The sequence below is a fragment of the Sapajus apella genome, unplaced genomic scaffold (genome assembly GCF_009761245.1).
Source record: "Sapajus apella isolate SASKATOON/1434 unplaced genomic scaffold, GSC_monkey_1.0 scaffold40, whole genome shotgun sequence".
NCBI classification, from domain to species: Eukaryota; Metazoa; Chordata; class Mammalia; order Primates; family Cebidae; genus Sapajus; species Sapajus apella.
In genome coordinates this window covers 7,332,587-7,352,568 of record NW_022436980.1, presented here as the reverse complement: position 1 = coordinate 7,352,568, position 19,982 = coordinate 7,332,587, and the positions used below count along the sequence as shown (strand labels likewise).

At 39.7% G+C, this 19,982-nt stretch overlaps 1 protein-coding gene and 1 non-coding gene across 4 annotated transcripts in view; both read right to left on the bottom strand.

Annotated features, from left to right (window-relative positions):
- USF3 (upstream transcription factor family member 3) overlaps positions 1–19,982 on the bottom strand; it is a 58,056-nt gene that overhangs the window by 28,693 nt on the left and 9,381 nt on the right. The window lies entirely within an intron of this gene.
- Positions 18,866–18,993, bottom strand: LOC116565630. The gene has a single exon (XR_004275547.1). It is a non-coding gene; the product is annotated as a small nucleolar RNA SNORA40 (small nucleolar RNA).

The following is a 19,982-nucleotide window of genomic DNA, read 5'->3' as shown; positions in this document are numbered from 1 at the left end:
GATTTGCTGAAAAAAATGATTTCTTTTCCTCAAAGGATTGTTCTGGCATCTGTGTTGAAAATCAAGTGTCCATATAAGTGTGGTTCCATTTCTACACACTCTGTTCTGCTGCTCTTTATCCTTATCTATCCTTGTGCCATTACTGCAGTCTTGATTATGTACATGCTTAAAATATAGATTCCCATGCCCTACTCTAGACCTAATGAATCAGAATCTTGGAAGGGAAAGGTCCAGGGATATGTACTTCTAACAAGCTCTCCAGTTGATTCTTGTGCACCCTAAAGTTTGAGAAGTATTACATCACTTTAACACTCCTTCCCCTAGAACTTATACAAATTAAGGGACTCACAAATTAAGATCCATATGGAAAGACCAGTAAACTTGGAATTAGGAAACCTAAGCTCTGGATTTAGATTTGCTACTCAATAACTAAATATAATTTTATTTATCAGGGTGTAAGTTTCTTCATACGTAAAACAAAAGATGGAACTGGGCTCAGTCATTCAATTATGAGTTGCATTCCTACACTGTCCTAGGAACTGCAGATATAAAGAAGGATAAGACACTACGGCCAACAAGAACAGAGGCTGGATCAGTGCTGTCCAAAAGAACTTTGTGCAATAATAAAAATTTTCTTTATCTGTGCTGTTCAATATAGTAATATAGTCACCACTAGTCACATGTGGCTACTACAGACTTGAAATGTGTCTTGAAATGTGGCTAGTGAGATCAAAGAACCTTTCAATTTTATATAATTTTAAGTAATTTAAGTTTAAATAGCTACACACGGATAGTGGCACCATATTGGACAACACAGACAAAGGAAAAAATAATTAAAAAGATGAAAAACAAAAATTAGTGGATGTCAACTTCCAGGTCTTCATAACATCCTACAGATACACAAGATATCACCATTGGGGGAAGCCGAATCAAGAGTACACAGACTCTTTGTGCTATTTCTGTAATTTCCTGTAAGTTTATAATTGTTTAAAATAAAGAAAAAGTTTTTTGAGACAGGGTCTTGCTCTGTCACCCGGGCTGGAGTGCATGGCCTACTGTCAGCTCACTGCAACCTCCGCCTCCCAGTCTCAAGCGATCCTCCTGCCTCAACCTCCTGAATAGCTGGGACCACAGGAGCATACCACCACACCCTGCTAAGTTTTGGATTTTTTCTAGACATGGTTTCATCATGTTGCCCACTCTGATCTTGTTTTTTTGTTAGGGTTTTTGGAGTGTTGCTTTTTTTTTTTTTTTTTTTTTTTAGAAAGGTTCTCACTCTGTTACCCAGGCTAGAGTGCAGTGGCACAATCTCGGCTCACTGCAATCTCTGCCTCCTGGGCTCAAGCAATTCTTCTGCCTCAGCCTCCCAAGTAGCTGGGATTACAGGTGTGTGCTACCATACTCAGCTAATTTTTGTATTTTTAGTAGGTTTTGCTATGTTGGCCAGGCTGGTCTCAAACTCCTGAACTCAAGTGATCTGCCTGCCTCAGCCTCCCAAACTGCTGGGATAACAGGAGTGAGCCACCGTGCCCAGCTGGTTTTAAAAGCCTGGGCTCAAGTGTTCCTCCCGCCTCAGCCTCCCAAAGTATTGGGATTACAGTTGTGATCCCCTGCACCCAGCCTAAAATAAGGCTTTTAAAAGTAAATTTTAAAAATGTACCATAAAGATTTATTAATAAAATGCTATGCATGGACAAAGTATTGAGCCTATATTTTGTGGAAATCAAAGACAGACAGACTTGGAAAATGAGTAGGATTTTACCAGGAAGAGATGGGAGGAAAAGAATATGAGGCAGAAGGCAAAGCAATTGTAAGGGCAATGAAACATTAAAAAATATGGTGAGTCTGAGGGCTGCATGAGGAATGCAGAAAACACAGGAGGGAGGGAAAGAGGCAAGAGGTGAGGGCAGAAAGAGAACTTGAAACAGACGCAAAGGAATTTTCTATGCCTAATAAATGTGTTTGGATTTTATCTTGAGATCACTTCCCAAATATTAATCTATAAACTAGTATTAGTCTGAAATAAAGTCCCCCTGGTTCTACAATAAAATGAAAGTGGACAATGAAGTAAGGATTTGGTTATTAACATACAATTTACATACAATAAGTCACTAAAGTAGTCAGCTCAATGGGTTTTTACATATTCATACACGCATGTAACTACCACTCAGATTAAGATACAGAACATTACTAGCATCTCAAAAGGCTTTCCTGTGGTCCCCACCACTTAATCCCTTGAAGTTTCTTTTAAAAATATATGCTCAAAAATGTGCTAAAAGCTCATACATTGCTGGTGGGAATGTAAAATGGAAAACAGCTTGGTGGCTCCTCAAAAAGTTAAAAACAGATACTGCAAGACCTAGCAATTTCACTTATAAGTATGTACCCAAGAGAATTGAAAGCATATGTTCAAATGTTCCTAGTAGCAGTATTAATAATAGCCAAAGAGTTAAAACAACTCAAATGTCCATCAAATAATAAATGGATAAAATGTGGCGTACCTACACAATGAAATTTTATTCAGCCTGGGCTGGTGGCTCACAACTGTAATCCTGGTACTTTGTGAGGCCAAGACAGGAGAATTGCTTGAGCTCAGAAGTTCAAGACTAGCTTGGGCAACATGGCGAAATCCTATCTCTATCAAAAATTTTAAAATTAGCCAAGCATGGTGGTGCACACCTGTGATAGTAGCTACTGGGGAAGCTGAGGTGGGAGGATCACTTCAGTCTGGAAAGTTGAGGCTGCACCATGATTGCATCAGTGCACTCCAGCCTGAGTGACAGAGCAAGACCCTGTCTCAAGGGCAGAGCAGATTATTCAGCAATAAAAAGACATGAAGTACTGATATATGCTACAGTATGCATGAACCTTGAAAATATTATGCTAAGTAAAATAAGCCCAAAACTAAAGGTCACATACTGTACTATTCTATTTATATATAATGTCAAGAATATACAAATCCATACAGACAGGAAGTACATTAGTGGTTGCCAGGGGTAGGAGAAGGTTATGAAGAGTGACTGACTGCTAATGGGTATCAGGTTTCTTTTGCGGATGGTACGGTTGGGTTTTCTTGTTGTTTTGTTTTGAGCCAGGGTCTCGCTCTGTCACCCAGGCTGGAATGCAGTGGCATTCACAGCTCACTGCAGCCTGGACCTCCCTGGCTCAAGTGACCCTCCCAGCTCGGCCTCCCAAGTAACTAAGACTACAGGCATATGCTACCACACCCAGCTAATTTTTTAAATTTTTTATAGAAACAGGGTTTCCCTATGTTGCCCAGGCTGGTCTCAAACTCCCGGGCTCAAGCAATCCTCCTGCGTTGGCCTCCCAAAGTGCTAGGATTATAGGTGTGAGCCACCACACTTAGCCAGTGCTTTTAAATTAGATTATGAAGATGGCTGCACAACTTTGTGAACATGCTAAAAAGCACTGAATGGTACACTATAAAAGGGTGAATGTTGGCCAGGCACCGTGGCTAACACCTGTAATCTCAAGCTTTGGGAGGCTGAAGAGAGGACTGACTGAGCTCAGAATTCAGGACCAGCCTGGGCAACATGGTGAGATCCCCATCTCTACAAAAAATGAAAGAATTAGCCAGGCATGGTGGTACATGCCTGTAGTCCTAGCTATTTGGGAGGCTGAAGTGGGAGGATTACTTGAGCCCAGGAGTTCAAGGCTGCAGTGAGTATGATTGCACCACTGCAGTTCAACCTGCACAACAGAGGGAGACCTTGTTTCTTAAAATAAAGGAGGGGGAGTACGGGGGGTGGTGAGTGTTGTAGTATGTACATTATATCTCAACAAAAAATATAAAATGAGCCGGGTGCAGTGACTCATCCCTGTAATACCAGCACTTTGGGAGGCTAAGGAGGGCAGATCACTTGAGTTCAGGAGCTTGAGACAAGCCTGGACAATACGGCAAAATCCCTTCTCTACTAAAAATACAAAACTTAGCCAGGCATGGTGGCAGGCGCCTGTAATCCCAGCTACTCGGGAGGCTGAGGCAGGAGAATCGCTTGAACTCAGGAGGCGGAGATTGCAGTGAGCCAAGATCATGCCACTGTACTCCAACTTGAGTGAAGGAATAAGACTCCATCTCAAAAAATAAACAAACTTCAATATGAAGTGAAAAGCAAAAAAGTGAATATGAACACAAAATGTCTGATATCTCCTGATTTAATCAACCCTATGTTCATGAAAACTTTTTAAAACTCATTTTATTAATATGTATAATCATATAACTATATTCATTATGTAACTATTTGTATACATATACACTGTTTCACTTAATATTAACTAATTTATAACATAAGTAGTATTAAAATAATTCAGTAATTTGTCCACAGTCACACAGTTAATTAATGGTGGAGGCAGCATCCTAATTTAGTTCTACCATACTCTGGGGCCCAAGTCCTTAACTATTTTCATAGAGCTTCTCCAAAATTAACCACAGTACTGTACATTTTAGCAAAACCGTATCTCTAACTATATATTCTCCTTTTTTCAATTTGCATCTTATAGTCCTGGATATATGTAGATAGTACAGGTTGAACACTCCTAATCCAAAAATCCAAAATCATGCTCCAAAATTCAAAACTTTGAGAGCTGGCATGATGCCACAAGTAGAAAATTCCATACCTAACTAGGAGTGATGGATCATAGTCAAAATGCAGTCACAACTTTGTTTCATGCATGAAATTCTTAAAAATATTGTATAAAGTTATCTTCAGGTTCTGTATATAAGGTATATACGAACCATAAATGAATTTAGTGTTCAAACTTGGATCACATCCCCAAGATATTTTATTATGCATAAGCAAATATTCAAAAACCAAAAAAAATTCCAAAATCTGAAACACCTTCTGGTCCCAAGCATTTCTGATAAAGGATACTCGATCTATCACATCTAGTGCAGAAAACTACTTTTCTCACAAGTTCCCTGACTCACAGGTAACAAAAACATCCACTGAGAGCTATATCCAAATAAATAATTTATAGTTTTTCACAAAACAAAATATTAAAATCATCTGTTTCTGATGTGTTAAATGTTTAAAATGGAATTCCACTGTTAGGACTGCTTAAAAAAGCAAAAGACTGGCCAGGCACAGTGGCACATGTCTGTAATCCCTGAACTTTGGGAGGCCAAGGCAGGCAGATTGCTTGAGATACACATGCTCTAATGTCTATCATCTTATTTAATGTTTCGGGTATCTTTGCTCTGTGCTTTGCTATGTGAATTATGATTTGCAGTTATCTTCTCCAGCATCTTAGGTTAAAAATCTTCTACCTGGCCTCCAGCCTGGGTAACAAGAGCGAAACTCCATCTCAAAAAAAAAAAAAAAAATCTTCTACCTGGCATGTTCTATTGCCAAGTTTACCTGCTCCAATTCATTAAATTCGAAAGCGTTTGGACATATCTGTATGAGTGCAGGTACAGCACAGCAGTGCTCATCATATCCAGAGGAATCTTTCCTCTATGTACATGGTTTCAGCAACTGCTTTCCACCTCGGTTGGAACCTGAGGACCTACTTATGATATGCTATGCTGTCTTCTGCTTTGTGTAAGTTGTTATTAGAAGTTCTTTTTTCTTTACTATTAAGAAAATCCTACATCCTTCAACAATGCCTTGTGGCTCCTTCCTGTCAATCACATCATCATGTTTGGCACTATTAGTCACAGAGGTTCCTAGTGCCAATCTTGACATATTATGACACATAGAAAAACAGGAAATAATGAAGTCCAGCCACTAGAGCTTTCACTGTGAAGCTGAATCAAACTATATCATGAGAAAAAGAAATAAGCCAAAGATGTAATTTGCTATATACAGTTTTAAATTTTTATATTCAAACTACACAAGTAATCTGTTTGCATACAAATTTATTTTTGAAGAATACAGAAATGTATAAAGTTAAGTGGAAAAGCTTCTTTAAAGATCCAGTCTTCAGAAATAACTACCATGAACAGCTTGACAATTTTTTAGACCTTTTCCTTGTTCCTAACCACATAAACTGCAAACACTTTTAGCACAAAAATTATAACTAAATTCAAGGAGAACTTCATGCATTAAGGCTTTTTAAAACAGTCAGTCACAAAAATAATGCCTGCTCTTTAAACAGCACAGATGTTTATGAAGTGCCAATGCCCCGCTACTTGTAGCAGTCTGGTAGTATCAAGTTCAGACATTTTCTTCCTACGTATGTCCAAGCAACTACTTATGTACACATTAGTAACTGTTACACGGAAAGAGCAGGACACATATTTGAAATCAAAATCCTATAAAATACTTTTTACTGCCAGTTCAAATCTTCTGTAGGATGGTCCTACTTGGATAAAATATAGGGCAGACCCCATGACTTTGTTGGTCACAGTTATATAACAAAAATCCTCTAGTCATTTTTAATCACAAAATAATCCACTAGGAACATCTCAGTATAGTTCCTTTGATGTGAGTAATGCCTCTCGCCACCCAGTGTCTTACACTCTCCCTCTACCCACCAACTCCTGCCTCTGACCTTACAGCTCCTGTGTCTTTCTGCTAAGACAGGCTTACTGCTGCCAGGTACCCAGATCAGGTCCCTCCTGACTGACCCACATATGGTCTACAGAAACACCTCTTAGATGCAACTCCTAGAACCTTACTCTATAGGTATATTCATATACATAAAAAAAAAATTCATTCAAGTATATTCATTTCAACCGTTTCAAGTAGCAAAAGATAAGGAAAACATCCTATCAAAAGCAGATTGATAAAATGTCATAGTAGTAAGTTAAACCATCTGAAGTTGCCTATATTCAAACTTTTCTGTTTCTTAAAACTGCAGTTGTAGATATCTTTATCCATTGTAGTCATATTATGTGCTGGCGTGCATGCGTGTGTGTATGTGTTTGTGTCTGTGTGTGTGTGAAATATGAAAAGAAAGAGAGCATGTGCATATATACACATACATTTTGTTTTTAACCTTTCTGCATTTATTTGTCCGCAGTAACACAAATCTGGAGATTTGTTTCTGTACAATCTTAGAGCGTATTTTTAAATGATACGTAATTTATTCCAGTCAGTTATTGTAACTATTGTCATATTTGGTCATTCTGCTCATATTCTATTCCCTCTCCCCCATTCCTTTTAACTTTTACTTGCCTGATAATTTTTTTCTCTTCCTTTTCCTCAGTATCTTTCTTCCCCTTCTATTTCTATTCTATTCATGAATGTCCTTAACAGTTTTAAGAAACATTTTGTAGTGGACATTATTATTATTAATACTTTGAGATGGTGTCTCACTCTGTAGCCCAAGCTGAAGCGCAATGGCATACTCTTGGCTTACTGCAACCTCTGACTCCAGGGTTCAAGTGATTCTCCTGCCTCAGCCTCCCAAGCAGCTGGGAATACAGGCATGTGCCACCACACCCAGCTAATTATACACGTTTTTTAGTAAAGACAGGGTTTCACCATGTTGGTCAAGCTGGTCTCAAACTCCTGACCTCAGGTAATCCACTCGCCTCAGCCTCCCAAAGTGCTGGGAGTACAGGCGTGAGACACCACGCCTGACCTGCAGTGGACATTATTGTAGTAGATATTTTCTTCTCTCCATTTCATGAAATTCTCCAATTTTTGTTTAGGTATGCTCCCCTGCCCAACCCAGCCATTATACTTCCAGTACCAGGTCTTAGCAAATTCCTTTTCAATAGCCAGAGTGATTATTCTCAGGTTGGTTGGATTATAACAAAGCAAGGACTTTTCTTTGATAGTATGGGTAGCAACGCTTTCTCTCCGTGACTTAATACTGAACTTGCAGACATCTTGCAAAAGAGAGAAGCCAGTCCCTGAGGATAAAATTGACACACAAGAAGAAACAAAGCAGAGGCTGGGTGTGGTGGCTCGCACCTGTAAACCCAGCACTTTAAGAGGCCAAGGCAGGAGGATCACTTGAGACCATGAGTTCAAGACCAGCTTGGGCAACAAGATGAGATCCTGTCTCTACAAAAAAAAAAAAAAAAAAAAAAGCCAGACATGGTGGGCATGTGCCTGCAGTCTCCGCTACTCAGGCGGCAGAGGCAGGAAGATTGCTTGAGCCCAGGGTGTGGAGCAGTAACTGTGATCACATCACTACAATCCAGACAGCGGGGCAACAGAGCAAGACTCTGTCAAAGAAAGAAAGAAAAGGAGAAGAAATTAAAAGAAACAAAAGAAAAGCACAGAGGACATTAGAGAAAAGGTATCACCAATAATCTAAAATATTCTGATACTAAATTTTAAATATATGTCCCTCTTATTAAAAAATGTATCTATGGTTTCTTCCTCTCCCACTAAAGTTTTAACATATTCTATTTCTTACTTACCAACTGCCCAACATTCACCTTTGCCAAACACTTACTGAAATTGTCTAGACTTTTAGTACGAGAATACTCATTCTTCTCCTAGATCTATATTCCATTTATCAAATTTCTTCTTTGTTCTTTTGCACCACATTTAAGAAGAATTCCTCAGTCTGATTTTCTAGTTCATTTAGTCATGTATTACAACCATGCTGCTATTCAGCCTGCTACTGAAGTTTTTATTTCAGAAAACATGTTTTCAATTTCTAAAAGCTTTCTCATTCTCATTTCTTTTTTCATAGCAACCTATTGCTATTTTACAGAAATGGTACTTTCTCAAATCTTTGAGGATACTGTTGAACAAAAAGTATTGCCCTTTGTCTAATACATTCAGCTTGATTTCTCAAAGATTGACTCCTCTATTTGTTCAGCTTGGTAAACAGCTTTCATTCTGTTTTCCCTAAATATTTCATGATTCTTGGTTAAATAAATTCGTGGCTAAAGCTGGTTTTCCCAACACAACAATTCTGAATTCTGGCTGCACTGCAAAAATCACCTTTTAAAAAATGCTAGTGGCTGGGCATGGTGGCTTATTCCTGTAATCCTAGCACTTTGGGAGGCCGAGACAGGTTGATTGCCTGAGCTCAGGAGTTCGAGATCACCCTGGGCAACACGGTGAAACCCCATCTCTACCAAAAATACAAAAAATTAGCTGGACATAGCGGCATACAAATGCTGAGGCAGGAGAGTTGCTTAAACCTGGGAGGCGGAGGTTGCAGTGAGCCAAGATTGCACCATTGCACTCCAGCCTGGGGACCCAGAGGGAGACTCCATCTCCAAAAAAAAAAAAAAAAATGCTAGCTAGGCATAGTAGCTTACAACTCCAGTTCTAGCTACTTAGAAGGCTGAGGCAGCTGAGTGCGGTGACTTACGCCTGTAACTCTAGCACTTTGGGAAGCTGAGGCGGGTGGATCACGAAGTCAGGAGTTTGAGACCAGCCTGGCCAACCCTGTCTCTACTAAAAATACAAAAATTAGCTGGGCACGTTGGTGGGTGCCTGTAATCCCAGCTATTTGGGAGGCTGAGGTAGGATAATTGCTTGAATCTGGGAGGCAGAGGTTGCAGTGAGCTGAGATGGCACCATTATACTCTAGCCTGGGCAACAGAGTGAGACTCTATCTGAAAAAATAAATAAATAAAATAAAAGAAGAAGAAGCTGAGGCAAGAGGATAATGAGCGTGGGAATTCAGGCCTATAGTGAGCCGTGATTGTGCCACTGTACTCGAGCCTGAGTGACAAAGCAAGACCCTATCTCTATTTTTTAAAAACAACCAAACAACAAAAGTTCTTCAGGTGATTTAAATGTGCATCTACCACTAAGAACCATTGCTGTAATATATGTGAAAATCACTCCTCCCTGCCATGAATGTACATGCTGACTATAGGAGTCTGGCTACCACGAGTATCACATGTGAGAAGAGGCAAGCAGTCAGGCAGGTGCTCCTGAAGGAAGGAGCTCCACATTCACAGTGGCAACCAGAAGTTCTCTAAAGTGTAACCCTGATTTTGTCTCTGGCTTTAAAGCCCATGTTGGAGATACTGCCAATTTATATAGACATGTTCTAGTAGCTTAACCTATAGGTAAATGTAATTAGCTATTCTAGTGGATCTTGGTTCAACAGTTTTGAAATGTGGTAATTAATTACCTTTTGATTATCCTCAACCCACTCTGACTTTGAAATTTCCTGAGCATGAGGGTTTCCGGAATTGTGTCAGGAAAACTCACTTCACTAATGTTTCTCCTTTATACCTGTATTAGGTTGCAGATTTCTCCACATAGTAAGGTATCAATCTGAACCCATATGCTTTGCATTCTTTATAAATTCCTCAATGGTTCTTTTTTTCAAAAGAGACAAGGTCTCACTATGTTGCCCAGGCTGGTCTCAAACAATCTGCCCATCTCAGCCTCCCCAAGTGCTGGGATTACAGGTGTGCGCCACTATGCCTGGCCTGGTTTGGGTTTTTTGTTTAAATTTTTAACTTTTATGGGTAAACAATAGATGTATATACTTAAGGGATACGTTAGATATTTTGATACAGGCATACAATGTTAATAATCACATCAGGGTAAACAGTGTATCCATCACCTCAAGCATTCATCATTTCTTTGTGTTACAAACATTCCAGTTATATTCCCTCAGTTATTCTAAAATGTACAACAAATTATTGCTGACTGTAGTCACCCTATTGTGCTATCACAGCTGATATTCATTGCACCTAACGATATGTATCTGTTAACCCTCCCCATTTCCTACTTCTCCACTACCCTTCCCAGCCTCCCGTAATCATGATTCTACTCTCTATCTCCATGAGTTCAATGAGTTCAGCTGTTTTAATTCTTAGCTCCCACAAATGAGCGAGGGACGTGTGAAGTTTGTCTTTCCGTGCCTGGCTTATTTCATTTAATGTAATGACCTCCAGTTCCATCCATATTGTTGTAAATGACTGGATCTCATTCTTTTTATGGCTGAATAGTACTCCATTGTGTATATATACCATATTTTCTGTATCCATTTGTCTGTGAGTGGATACTTGATTCCAAATCTTGCCTATTGTGAATAGTGCTGCAATAAACACTGGAATGCAGACATCTCTTCAATATACCTATTTCCTTTCTTTGGGGTATATGCCCAGCAGTGGGACTGCTGGGTAATATGGCAGTTCTGTCTTTAGTTTTTTCAGGAACCTTCAAACTGTTCTCCATAGTAGGTGTACTAATTTACATTACCACCAACCATGTAAAAGGGCTCCCCTTTCTCCACATCTTCACCAACATTTATTATTGCCTATCTTTTGGATAAAAGCGATTTTAACTGAGGTGAGATATATCTCATTGTAGTTTTGAATTGCATTTCTCTGATGATCAATGATGTTGAGCACCTTTTCACGTACCTGTCATTTTTACGTCTTCTTTTGAGAAATACCTATTAATATATTTTGCCTATTTTTAAATTGGATTTTTTTCTCTGTAGAGTTTGTTTCGGTTCCCTATATATTCTGCTTATTAATATTCTGTCAGATGGATAGTTTGCAAATATTTCCTCCCATTCCAGGTGTTGTCTTTTCCCTGTTGATTGTTTCCTTTGCTGTGCAGAAGCTTTTTAACTTGATGTGATCCCATTTGTCCATTTTTGTTTTGGTTGCCTATGCTTTGGGGGTATTATTTAAGAAACCTTTACCCAGTCCAATGTCCTGGAGAGTTTCCCAAATGGCTTCTTTCAATAGTTTTATAGTTTCAGTACTTAAAGTCTTTAATCAGTTTTGACTTGATTTTCGTATATGGCAAGAGATAGGGTTCTAGTTTCATTCTTCTGCATATGGATATTGTTTACCCAAAATCAATTATTGAAGAGACAGTCCTTTCCCCAAAGTATGTTCTTGATACCTTTGTCAAAAATGAGTTCACTGTAGATGTATGATTTATTTCTGGGTTTTCTATTCTGTTTCATTGGTCTATGTGTCTGTTTTTATGCCACATACCATGGTTATATAGTTTTGTAGTATAATTTGAAGTCAGATAATGTGATTCCTCCAGTTTTGTTGTTTTTGCTCAAGATGTCTTTGGCTACTCTGGGTCTTTTGTGGTTTGATATAAACTTTAGGGTTATTTTTTCTATTTCTGTGAAGAATGTCACCAGTATTTTGAAAGAGATTGCACTGAATCTGTAGCTTGCTTTGGGTAGTATGGACATTTTAATAATATTGATTCTTTCAATCCATGAATATGGCATATCTTTCCATTTTTTTGTGTCTTCTTCAATTTCTCACATCAATGCTCTACAGTTTTCATTTTAAAGACCTTTCACTTCTTTGGTAAAGTTAATTCTTAAGTATCTTATTTTATTTGTACCTACTGCAGATGGGATTACGTTCTTAATCCATTTGCTTGGGGGAAAATAAGGGAAGAGAACCAGGGACTCTGCTTGACGCATCTTACTCAAGACCACTAAAGTCTTACCTCTGCAAAAGTCACAGCATTACTGGGCTGGGAAGTGCCGCTAATGCACATATGGCTGCAGTGACCAAAGACTTAGATTACAATACTTAATTCCTGTTGAATGCTTAGAAAGCCTTCTCAAGAAGGATGGGTACAAACAAGCCCAGACAAAAAAGACTGGAATAAATACCTAACTTTTCAGTGCACAGACATTGACAAACATCCACAAGCATCCACCCGCCTCGGCCTCCCAAACTGCTGGGATTACAGGCGTGAGCCACCATACTTGGAGACATTATTTCAATTTTTAAAAATGTTTTACGACTTTGGCCAGGCACAGTGGCTGACACCTGTAATCCCAGCACTTTGGGAGACAGAGATGGAAGGACTGCTTGAGCCTAGGAGTTCAAAACCAGCCTAGAAAACATAGTGAGACTCTATCTCTACAAAAAATAGAAAAAGTTATCCAGATAAAGTGGCATGTGGCTGTAGTCCCAACTACTGGGGAGACTGAGGTGGGAGAATCACTTGAGCCTGGGAAGTTGAGGCTGCAGTGAGCCATGATCATGCTACTGTACTTCAGCTTGGGCAACAGTGTGAGCCCCTGGTCTTTCAAAACAAAACAAAACAAAACAAAACAAAAAACACTTGCTTTGTGGCCTAACATATGATCTATCCTTGAGAATAATCCATGTGCTGAGGAGAAAATGTATATTCTGCAGCTACTGGATGAAATGTTCTATAAATATCTATTAAACCCATTTGGTCTATAGTGCAGATTAAGTCTGATGTTTCTTTGTTGATTTTTTTGGTCTGGATAATCTCTCCAATGCTGAAAGTGGGGTGTTGAAGTCTCCAACTATTATTGTATTGGGGTCTATCTCTCTGATATAATAACATTTGCTTTATATATCTGGGTGCTCCTCTGTTGGGTACATATATATTTACAATTGTTACATCCTCTTGCTGAAATGTCCCTTTAAAATTACATAATGATAGCCGGGCCCGGTGGCTCACACCTGTAATCCCAGCACTTTGGGAGGCTGTGGCGGGCGGATCATGAGGTCAGGGGTTTGAGAACAGCCTGACCAACATGGTGAAACCTGGTCTCTACTTAAAAATACAAAAATTAGCCAGGCGTGGTGGTACACACCTATAATCCCAGCTAGTTGGGAGGCTGAGGCAGGAGAATTGCTTGAACCCGGGAGGTGGAGGTTGCATGAGCCTAGAGCGTGCCATTGTACCCCAGCCTGAGTGACAGAAAAAAACAATTATACAATGATGTTCTTTGCCTTTTTTTTTTAGTTTTTGTCTTGAAATCTATTTTATCTGATATAATTTTATCCTGCTCCTTTTTTGGTTTCCATTTGTATAATATATCTTTTTTTCATCCCTTTATTTTCAGTCTATATATGTCTGTGTGTCTTTTTAAGAGAAGTGTGTTTGTTGTAGGCAACATATCTTTTGGCTTTTTTCCCACCTTTTTAATCCATCCAGCCATTCTATGTCTTTAGATTGGAGAGTTTAGACCATTTACATTCAATATCACTATTGATAATTAAAAACTTACTCCCTCCATTTTGTTACTTGTTTTCTGGTTGTTTTCTGGTCTTCTCTTTCTTCCTTCTCATGTCAGTGATATTCTCTGGTGGTATGTTTTAATTTCTTGCTTTGTACATTTTGTGTATTTATTGTATTTTTTTGATCTGAAGTTACCATGAAGCTTGCAAATACAGCTAGTGCTCAACTTATAACCACGACTGGTTCCGACAGACTGGTCGTAACACAATTTGGTTGTAAGTTGAGTAGGCTATATGCACGCGGAGATGGTAGTGCTGCTGGAAGCTGGTCCGCACTGTCGTACACCCAGCTGGGCAACGTTTGTGCTGCGAGACGCAGAGCAGTCATGGCTAGCGATTGTGGTTGTAAAGTCGAATGGTCGTAAGTTGCATAGGTTGTAAGTCGATCAATACCTGTAACATCTTAAAACCCATTATTTTAAATTGATAATAACCTAACTCTGATTGCAAAAACAAATGGTCAAGAGAAAACCAATAAAAATTCTACACTTAATTTTTTTAAAACTATGGTTTACTTAATAAACATAAGACTAAACAGCAAATCTAAATCATTTTTTTAATATCAGATACAAAGCCCTACACTTTAATTTCACCCCCTACTTTTTAGCCTTCTGTTGTTTCTACTTATATCTTATTATATTATGTCTTAAAATGTTATACTTATTATTTTTGATAAGATTTCTTTTAGTCTTCCTACTCAAGACATGAGTAGCTTACACACTAGAATTACAGTGTTAAAATATTCTGTATTTGTCTATGTATTTAGACAATTTCTTATTGCTTGTTAACATCTTTTTCTTTCAGGTTGAAGAACTCCCTTCAGCATTTCTTGTAGGACAGGTCTGGTGCTGACAAAATCCCTCAGCTTTTGTTTGTCTGGGAAAGTCTTTATTTCCCCTTGATGTCTGAAGTATATTTTCAGGGCCAGGTGCAGTGGCTCATGCCTGTAATCTCAACACTTTGGGAGGCTGAGGCAAGTGGATCACCTGAGGTCAGGAGTTCGAGACCAGCCTGACCAACAGGGAGAAACCCCATCTCTACTAAAAATACAAAATTAGCTGAGCGTGGTGGCTCATGCCTGTAATCCCAGCTACTCACTCAGGAAGCTGAGGCAAGAGAATCACTTAAATCCAGGAAGCGGAGGTTGTGGTAAGCCAAGATCATGCCATTGCACTCCAGCCTGGGCAACAAGAGTGAAACTCCATCGCAAAAAGAGAGAGAGGAAAAAAAAAGAAAGTATATTTTCACTGGGTATAATATTCTAGGATAAAAGTCTTTTTCTTTCAGCACTTCAAAGATGTCATCTGACTCTCTCCTGGTCTATAAGGTTTCTACTGAGTAATGTGCAGCCAAACATATTGGAATTGCTTTGTATGTCATTTTTTTATTTTATCTTGCTTTTAGGATTCTTTTTGTTTGTTTGTTTGTTTGAGACAGTCTCGCTCTGTTGTCAGGCGCCAGGGTGGAGTGCAGTAGCTCGATCTCTGCTCACTGCAACGTCCGCCTCCCGGGTTCAAGCAATTCTCCTACCTCAGCTTCCCGGGTAGTTGGGACTACAGGCACACACCATGACGCCCAGCTAATTTTTTTCGTATTTTTAGTAAAGAAGGGGTTTCACCATGTTGGCCAGGATGGTCTCGATCTCTTGACCTTGTGATCCACCCCCCTCGGCCTCCCAAAGTGCTGGGATTACAGGCTTGTGCCACCACACCCAGCCTAGGATCCTTTTTTATCTTTAACCTTTGGGAGTGTGATTATTACATGTCTTAAGGTAGTCGTCTTTAATTTTTCTTGGTGATCTATAACCTTCTTAGACTTGGATACTGATATCTTTATCTAGGTTTGGAAAGTTCTCCAATATTATCTCTTTGAGTAATCTTTCTACCTCAATCTCTCTCTCTACCCCCTCTTTAAAACCAGTAACTCTTAGATTTCCCCTTTTGAAGCTGTTTTCTAAATCCTGTAGGCATGTTTCATAGTTTTTTCTTTTGACTCCTCTGAGTATTTTCATATAGCCTGTCTCCAAACTCACTAATTCTTTCTTCTGCTTGATCAGTTCTACTGTTCAAAGACTGATGCATTCTTTAGTTTGTGTATTGAATTTTTCAGCTCCAGAATTTCTACTTGATTCTTTTAAATTATTTTAATCTCTTTGTTAAATTTATCTGGTAGGATTCTGAATTTCTTCTCTGTGCTATCTTGGATTTTGTTAAGCTTCCCCAAAACAGCTATTTTGAATTCTGTGTCAAAAATCACACATCTCTGCCACTCTAGAATTGGTCACTGGTACCTTATTTAGTTCATTCAGTGAGATCATGTTTCCCTGGATGGCTCTGATGCCTGTGGATGTTTGTCAATGTCTGTGCACTGAAAAGTTGGGTATTTATTCTAGTCTTTTTTGTCTGGGCTTGTTTGTACCCATCCTTCTTAAGAAGGCTTTCTAAGCATTCAACTGGAATTAAGTGTTGTAATCTAAGTCTTTGGTCACTGCAGCCATATGTGCATTAGGGGGCACTCCAAGCCCAGTAATGCTGTGACTTTTGCAGAGGTACAACTTTAGTGGTCTTGAGTAAGATGTATCAGAGTCTCTGGTTCTCATCCCTTATCCTCCCCCAAGCAAATGGAGTCTCTTTCTTCATGCTGAGCTGTCTGGAGTTGGGGGTGGAGTCATGCAATGCTCCTGTGGATAAAACCACTGAGACTTCTGGGTCACACCTGAAGCCAGCACAGTACTGAGTTTTGCTGAAGACCTGTGGCAACTGTCTCCTGGCTATCACTGATGTTTATTCAAGCCCAAGGGCTCTTTAGTCAGCAGATGATGAGTCCTGCCAGGACTGGGTCTCTCCCTTCAGGGTAGTAGGTTCCATTCTGGCCTAGTGGGGGGGTCTAGAAATGCATTCCAGGAGCCAAAGCCTGGAACTGGAAACTTTAGGGTCTCCTGGGTGCTTTATGTTATTGTAGCTGAGCTGATACCTGAGTTATAAAACGAAGTCCTCTTTATTCTTCCCTCTCCTTTTTTCAAGCAAGAGTCTCTCCTGATGGCTACCGCAGATAAGAATTGTGCTGGGTCACACCTGAAGTGAGTAGTTTTGGGTCTTGCCCAAGGCCCATGGCAACTACTGCCTGGCTACTGCTGATATTTATTCAAAACCCAAGGGCTCTTTAGTCAGCAGGTGGTGAATTCTGTCAGGAGTGTGTCCTTCCCTTTAGGGCAGTAGGTTCCCTTCTGGCCCAGGATCGGTCTAGAAATGTTATCCAGGAGCTATGGTCTAGAATGTGGGTTTTATTTTACTGTGGCTGAGCTGGTATCCAAGTTGCAAGACAAAGTCCTCTTTACTTTTCCCTCTTCTCCTGGTGCTGTGATGTCTAGAGCTGGAGGAGTGGTGATGCAAGCACTCGTTTAGTCACCGTAGCTGGTATTTCACTAGGTTATGTACACCCCAAGTCCACTGGTTCCAAGCCCAGTACAGCACTAGGACTTGCACAGGAATTGCAGTCCTTGTGGCCTAGACTATCTTTCAAGTTCATTTAAAACTCCAGGGCACTTTAGCCCTCACTGGTGGGCTAACCAGAACTCACGTTCCAACTGATGGGATGGAAGATTCCCCTCTGGCAAGGGCTGGTCTAAAAGCTCCCTCTGTGGGCATCAGCTGAATTCTGCCCTGTGTTGCTTTCCATTGTGACAGAGCAGCACTGGATTTCAATGCAAAGTTGCACAATCACGTTGCTCTCCCTCCCCCAAGCACAGAGATTCTCTCTCCATACCATGCCGCATAGCTGCGGGAGGGGGTAAGGGTGGTGTAGGCAATTCAAGGCTGTCTTTCCCTCTTCAGTGTCTCCTTCCTTGATATGATGCTAAAACTAGGTACTGTGATCACTCACCTGATTTTCTTTTCTTTGTAGAGACAGGATTTTACTGTGTTGAGCAAACTGGTCTCAAACTCCTGGCCTCAAGCAATCTTCCACCTCAACCTCCCAACATGCCAGGATTACAGGTGTAAGCCACTGTGTCTGGCCACCTGATATTTGGTTTTTATGAAGGTGCTTTATTTTTTTCTTTTTTTTTTTTTAAAGTCAATAAATTTTTATTCAAGGAATTCCATGTTGTGATTTCTTCTACTGTCCATCAAGGTCACTTTAGATCCTCTAAAGAGCTGGAGGGAAGTTAGCCCTTTTTTATTTTTTTATTTTATTTTTTTTTAATTTATTTAATTTATTTATTTATTTATTTATTTATTTATTTATTTTGAGACAGAGTTTCGCTCTTGTTGCCCAGGTTGGAGTGCAATGGCGCGATCTCGGCTCACCGCAACCTCCACCTCCTGGGTTCAGGCAATTCTCCTGCCTCAGCCTCCTGAGTAGCTGGGACTACAGGCACGCGCCACCATGCCCAGCTAATTTTTTGTAGTTTTAGTAGAGACGGGGCTTCACTATGTTGACCAGGATGGTCTCGATCTCTTGACCTCGTGATCCACCCGCCTTGGCCTCCCAAAGTGCTGGGATTACAGGCGTGAGCCACCGCGCCCGACCAAGTTAGCCCTTTTTAATGAAACTGATGCTTATTTTAATAAATTTGTCCTGTCAACCCATAATTCTTTTATTTTGGCTTCTGTCATCTCCTTTTAATATGGATGTACTGAGGAAGACTTCAAAATTCACCAAGAATCTTTGGGATCTAATTTATTCAATCAATTTACTTTAGGGTCCTTTTTACTATAGGTGGTGGATCTGCCTGTTTCTCAATTTGACACCCTCTGCTAACATGATTGAGTTCAAATCGTATTAATTTGTAAACGATCACACTTAAGAATAGTACAGATGTCTGGAAGTATGTCAATACCTTTAACTCCAGACATCATGTTCTCAAGAGTCCCACCTTAGTGTGGGGATTGCAAGCTTGAGCCACTGCGCCTGCCTTGGAACCAACCTTTATGGCTATCAATACTCCCATCAGTTAACTGTCTCAGGTATCATAATATGCCTTCTTATATGTATCAAAACTCACACTGAACAATGAATTCTGGGTTGCAAAAGAGGATTTATTTTTTGCACCTATCCATAAGTCTTTGCCCACAAGTTAAACAAAAACATACATAAGTGTAGTTGAAGGTGCTTTCTTATGTGGATAGTTCTGCAGCATGGGGGCAATTGCTGGAGGGTTCTATTCAGCCCTCTTGCTCTGCCTCATCCCCTCCTCAGTGTTTGTGATCTAAATGTGTCAACTTTCTCAGCTTTTCAACAGTAATTCTTATTTTCCTAGTTTCTTATTCTTTTTGTTACGTAACTGGATTTTTTCATTATATAAATGAAGTATGTTTGTATTTATCTACTCAGATCATACTGAAGGAGTTAAGTTGTGAAAAGAAGTACTCTTTTCCTCCTTAAATTTCCTGTTAATACTATTCAAGTATCTATTGCTATATTACTATTTTCCCCTTTTTGTCCTTTATTTTTTAGAAGTGAATACTGCCAGGCGTGGCAGCTCATGCCTGTAATCCCAGCACTTTGGGAGGCCGAGATGGGTGGACCACCTGAGGTCAGAAGCTCAAGACAAGCCTGACCAACATGGTGAAACCCCATCTCTACTAAAAAGACAAAATTAGACGGGCATGATGGCACATGCCTGTAATCCCAGCTACTTGGGAGGTTGAGGCAGGAGAATCACTTGAACCCGGGAGTCAGAGCCAAGATCATGCCATTGCATTCCAGCCTGGGCAACAACAGCGAACTCCATCTCAAAAAATGAAAAAAAAAAAAAAAAAAAAAAAGGAAGTGAATACTAAGTCTAGCCCACACTCAAAGTGAGGAGAATTAATCTCTACCTCTTAGAAAAAGGATTATTTATGTATTCAGAATTATTCTGCCAGGAAAATGTGTCACCTCTCCCTTATTTATTTATTCAATAATTTATTTATATCAATATGAACTCATGGAGATTTATTTTGTTCTTCAGATCACAATTCAATGCTAGAGTTAATATTCTGTTTAAATTATGAACACGTTGGCCATTGGGTGCTCTTTTGGATTAGCTCTTATGCCCTTTACACACACACACACACACACACACACACACACACACACACACACACAC